Genomic DNA, 6,328 nt, shown 5'->3' on the forward strand with positions numbered 1-6,328 from the left:
TTGAATCAATGGTCGGAAATAAAATTGTATATCATTAAGAATTTAATTTTAGTCATCAAGTATCTTGTCTTCTAAAATTTATTTTAATTAATTTAGCAAAAACTATGACTTTGAACAATAGACGCTAAAAGAAATTATTCACTCCAAAATAAAAACCGTCAAAAGGAAGGGTTTTTTAATTAAAAACGCGTGAATCTCGATGATATCGCCCATTTTTTCGTCGCACGTGTAATTATTTATTCTGATAATAAAATAGAATCACGTGGGCTTAGCAATATTTATCCGCATTTGTCTTAGCCAATAAGATTATCCCTTCCGAGCAAGCACGCGCCAATTTACACAATATAACCGTTGAATTTTTTCAAATCAATTTCTTTTTGGATCTATTTTAAAATTCAAAAATACACACTACAGACCCATGCGCGTGAAATTTCTTAAATTTATTCGTTGAAATTTAGTTGGCCAGTTTTTGCCACTATGTTTTCTAGTATCTGGACCCCGTTGCCGAGGCAACAGCAAGGTTTCAAGACCTATAAAATATTATAACAAAAACAGTTCTTCGAACTGAAAAAAACCAGTTTAGAGCTCGTTAAATGTGCAGCCTTAAAGGGACATATATTATTTTTATTGTTGATTATTATGTCAAATTCATTTAAAGTATTAAAAAATATTCCTGTGAACAACAGAATGACGTCATTCCGCCTTTCAAATCACAGTCCACTGCTCCTCCAATTTTTAACACCAAATCTTTGATCCAATTTTGCCCACAAAGGTATCCATATTTATATTTATTTTCTTCCCTACACATTTAACATTAAAATTTTAAAATGTATTATTATTATTATTATCATATGTAACAAAATCACTCGTAAGTATGCCATAAAAGTATTTTCGTTAATGAAACCTTGTTCACGGGATATGACGTAAATTACGTCACTTACAATTCCGTGACGATATACGCGTCATCAACTTTATTATTATTATTTATTATTATTACTGATTGGAAACGGAAGTTAGTGAGAATTCCTCGCGCGTTTCTGGCTTTGCCCATGTCACGTTTAGCTCGTGTCTCGCGATCACGAGATTTTGTTTCCTTGGTAACCTTTATAGCGCAAGGATTATAAGCATTTTTGCATTTTTGGGTCCGCTTAATGTATGTTCCGCGTGGAACAAGGTCTCATTGAATTTTTCCATGGAAATGTTATACAGAGGCATACTTATGAGTAATTATGTTACATATGTTATTATGTATTATTTATTTACTGCAGTAATCTGCAACGGAGTATAATGTAGTTTCAAACTGTTTCATTATTCGCGACATAAAGCTATCGATACGCCATCTTTTGGTTGACGTCGAAAGACAGATAGTTAAGGTATTAGCAGCCGCTATTGGCGCTTGGTAGCCAGTTAATTAATTATTAATTGGAGTTTTTATAAAGAATTTCCATGCAATTCTTAACTTCATTGTTTTTAATTTCATTTTATTATTGCCATAAGTTTATAATATTGTTGGGAAGTTTGTCACTGAGAGCTAGTAACGAGTGAGGTCATCACAAGAAGAAAATCTCCCCCTAGCGAGGCACTGTCAAAGGCTACCCGTGTGACTTTCTCAGTAAAACATTTGCGTGTGAAGAATATGAAGTGTCCACACTTATGAAACAATATTATACACTTATGCTATTGCGCAAGACACAGGGTCAAATAAGTGTGTACATTTTGTATTTGCTGTTGCTATTATTATCATAATTATGATTATTATATATTATTATTAGAATAAGGATTTTTTTATTGTACATAATTACGCGTTATGATGAATAAGTTATAAACTTTTCTCTAATCTGACAATAGCAGACGCTCCATCATAGGCGCCACCTGTGAACTTTCGATTTTGGAAGAACGCGGCGCCGAAGGTCAACCGCCTCTTCCAAGGGTTTTTAACCGATGTAATTTTCCTATATTACACAAAACTAAATGATAATATAATCTATTTTAATACCTTTTTAATGTAAATTGGGTGAAGGATTTGTGAATAATCCTTTAGTTCACTGTGAATAGGCTAAACTCTAATTACCAAAAATAACAGATCTGCCAGTTCATAGATAATTAAGACTATACAAAAGGACTTAAAGGGAATATAACCTCTGGTATTTCTGTCGCCCTCCGAGGGTTCCAATATTGTCCGCTGCCTGCCTTGGCTTTTCACACCTGCGGCGCTGATAATCGCTGATTGTGAAGGGAATTAAGGAAATTGATGGGGTCTTCCATAAAGAACGCGTTGGAGGTTATATTCCCTTTAAAGGAAATATAACTTCAGGTATTTGGTGTGGAGCATCAACCTTTGCAGCTCTGGCCGTTCTTGCCTTTGGCTTTAAAAATATTTGGCGCCACTGGCCCACTGTACTCGGAAATTTGAAAAATTAAGGGGTCTTCCATAAAGATGGCTTTGCAAGTTATAGGCCCTTTAAGACTATTTTTGGAAGTCCTAGGGTCAATGGCTCTTTAAAAAAATCAGGGGGCCCTTAAAATCAATCATTCGAAAAGGGGTTGCGGGCCACCGGGGCCCCCAAATTTAATAAAAATAGCTATAAAAGAAATTTACGAAAATATTTTTTACGCCATCTCAGAAACGCTGTTTTAGTACCCTAGTGTTAAAGTTAACGTTTTAAAGTCAATAAATATTTGCGTAAGTAACGTAACCAATTTTTTTATCGTATTTTCCCTCCCTTTTTTTAGAATTCCTCCACCCATTTCACCCCCCCCCCCCCTAGGCCAGTGGCCCTCAATAAAAATAAACTTAATGGGGGCCGGGAGACCGTAGGGCCCCCGTTAAAAATATCACTATCAATTAGTGTTGTAAGTCCGAAAATGTTCCGTAATTTTCCGAAAAACAAGTTTTAATTCCATGATTAGTCTGATATTGTTTGTAAATTTAAATAAAGCGGAATTTTCGCCTCATTTTTTCGAATCTAAAAGTCAAACTAAACCTCTAGACTATATTCAACTGATTAACAATGTAACACTATTAATATTTTGTAGTATGTTTACTTGTACTAGACATTTTATATCGATAACAAGTTAAAAACATTAAAACCCTTAAAAAGTAATTTATGTTTAAATTTTTAATTTTTCCGATTTGCGAAACGTTTTCTGCAATTCGGAAAAATTCCCTTAAATTTTTCCGCATTTAATTTTTTCCGGAAAATTAACAACACTACTATCAATTTTACTGAACGTTGAGAAAGTGAAATCTGGGATGGAAATTAAATAAATAATATTAGATGTTATCTATAAAATATATTTGGAAATTTTCTAAGAACATTTATCATTTAAAGGGAATATAACCTCCGGTATTTGGTGTGGAACACCAACGTTTGAAGCTCTGGCCGCTCTTGCCTTTGGCTTTAAAAATGTTTGGCGCCACTGTACAGGGAAACTTGAAAAATTAAAGGGGTCTTCCATAAAGATTGCTTTGCGGGTTATATTCCCTTTAAATATTGACCCCTTATTTTCAAATCTGTTCGAGGGCACAAAATGCATGAGTGATCAAATTATCATAGATCATGTTTCTCATATTTCAGTGAAATTAATATTTTATTACGAATAGTTCTTTTTATAAAATAACCTTGGCCATCTTGTTGAAATGTTACCTCCCCGCTTCAGCTGTGGATCCGTTTTCTCTCCCACTAAAGAGCTTATGAACTCATTCTTAGGCATTGGTTGAACTATTCCAGGGCAACATTTCAACAAGTTGCACAAGCGTGAAGACATTTGATAAAATCAACTATTGCAATTTGAATAAACTAGTTACAAGAAATTAGCTAGAGCGACGACCTATTAGAGGGAATAAACTATTTTTCATGCCTTCTTACGTAGATTTTATCATAACGTGTAGTCTTCCGCGGCAAAAAATAGTTCGCTTCTTTTTGAAAATTTAAAAAAGGTAAAAACTAAACTTTGTATAAAACTAAATCGTGGCTAAAATATGCTTGAATTTATTTAAAACTAATGAAGTGAGTTAGCACATTTAATATAAAGTCAACCACAGTGCAAGCTAAAATACGCGGTCTGTTTAACACTTTATCCCCAATTTAGTTTCAGTTGTAGCTTTCATCACTAAAAATACGTTCCCCATAAACTATCCTTACGAAAATCGAAGCTGATTTTTTCAATCATAAAAAAGACAAGTTTTAAGCTGCCACAACTAGTTCCATATATTACTCCTTATTTCGACCTTAAAGGGAATATAACCCGCAAAGCCATCTTATTGGAAGACCCCTATAATTTTTCGAATATCCCTGTACAGTGGCGCCAAAATTTTTTAAAGCCAAAGGCAAGAGTGGCTAGAGCCGCAAACATTAAATTAAAGCGCGCAATAGCCTGATTTAAGACTCAAAGTTGCAGATTAATTAAGAGAAGCTCGCGTGTTAAAAAAAATATGAGCTCGTGGCGCCGAGAAATCTTTTTTTAATTTTCATCATTTTAGCCTAATATTCCGCCTATCTATCGGAAACCAGGGGTACGTTCAGCAGAGCTCATCGGACTCACCGATAACTAATCGGTGACATCAGTTTCCTACTGTACGCTTTGTCGCGTTTCCGGTTTTGACGTCACGATAGTCATCGGTTACTCACCGAAGTCGTCGGCTGGAAGTGGAAGAGTCGGTTTTCCCGATAACTGACGTCATTACTGACGTAAAACTACTATAAAAGCTACGGCATTTTAAAAAACACCGATGACTGAATAAAAGCGTTCAGAAACTTACGACGTCATTATGACGAAAAAGCTCATCGGTGGAAAATATCAAATCCATCCGGTTTTTTTCTGTTGACTGCTGCTGAACGTAGCTATTATATTTCGGCTTAGCGGAAGTGTCGTATATTTTAGACACTAGAGGGCTCTGTGCTGAGAAAACATCTCGATTACGCAATAGCTATGAAAATCAGTTTGGTTGTAAATCTCGTTTATTGTCATACTTATTGGTGTTATGTTACTTATGCTAAAACTAATAAAACTAGCTTTCTCTATTTGTGAGCTGTACATTGTAATATATTGGCTCTTGAATAAAACATCCTTCAAGGAAATCGCCCAGAAGTAATATATCCGAGAGCCAGGACCCGCAAGGTCTGTTTATATAGCGCTTGATGAGATAATGGAAACTTTTCACCGGGAAACAGAACGTTGAATTTCGGCATTTGGTACTTGGGTTTAATGAAGCCAAGAAGATTTCAGCGATAGATTCCGATATGGAACTTCCCTGATGCATTTCAAAGGCCGTATGATTAAAATAATAATAAAGAACTAATAGGTGATTATGAAAAATATCGGTGGTCACGTGATTTGGTTAAGTACTGCCAAGTTTAAAGTATCAAAATTGGCCCTTATTGTAAATTCGTCTGGCTAGTTGGGCAAGGGTTAGCGAGATTTCTATTATTTCATTGTTCAATCGAAAGGATTTTTCGTTTTTCGTTTTGAGAGAAGTTTGCAAAGTCGTTAAATTAAGGTAATTGATTTATTAAATGAAATATTTTTAAATTCTATCCAAATTGATTTTAATTCATTTTCAGGAATAATGGAAACATGTATGTAAATATAACCTTGTGTCTTCTATTAAAATTGGGCTTGTTTCTTTATCAATACTTGGTCTAGAACTATAAGAAATAAAAAAATATATAATAAATTTGTTAACTTTATGTATTTTTAATAATTTTAGAAAAATACTAACTTTTCAAACAATCAATCCATGGTTAGTGCTTTTTACTAAACGCGGACGACCGCGGGCCTCGGTAGGTGCAGACGAATTTAAGCAGCCGACGCTTTGTCAAAAAATAACCAACTCCCGTGAGCCTCTGCGCGCAATTCTTTTTCATAATCACCTATTTGGCTTCAGCATTTTACATTGAGACTAGAACTAAGAAGTTTAATCCCTGATACAACTATGGGCTCGAGCGGTCAGCACTACACTCTCGCCTCCCAGTAAGAGGGGCCGGGACCGATCCCAGCTAGTGGCACTGGGTGAAAACTCGGAACCACTCCTTCCGCTCGTCCAATGAAATTCGTACACAACCCTTCGTTAGCGTGTTTAAAGGCTAGCTGCGTTCACCTTGTGTTTGTTGCTCCTAGGTATAAGCAAGGAAAAAGCGCCAGTGACACATTCACAACGAAAATAGAACGCTGCAATAACTGTCGCCACACATGGCACAGTACCCAATATAAGCAACTCGTTAATGACAATATTAACCAATTTTACGTTGATAATTTGCCTTTTATTATACGGCCTAGTGTCTATAGAAGATGGTTTTTTTTTAAACTAAATGAAAAGAGACTTAAA

This window comes from Leiobunum rupestre, chromosome 11, assembly GCF_980474605.1.
Source record: "Leiobunum rupestre chromosome 11, qqLeiRupe1.1.hap1, whole genome shotgun sequence".
NCBI classification, from domain to species: Eukaryota; Metazoa; Arthropoda; class Arachnida; order Opiliones; family Sclerosomatidae; genus Leiobunum; species Leiobunum rupestre.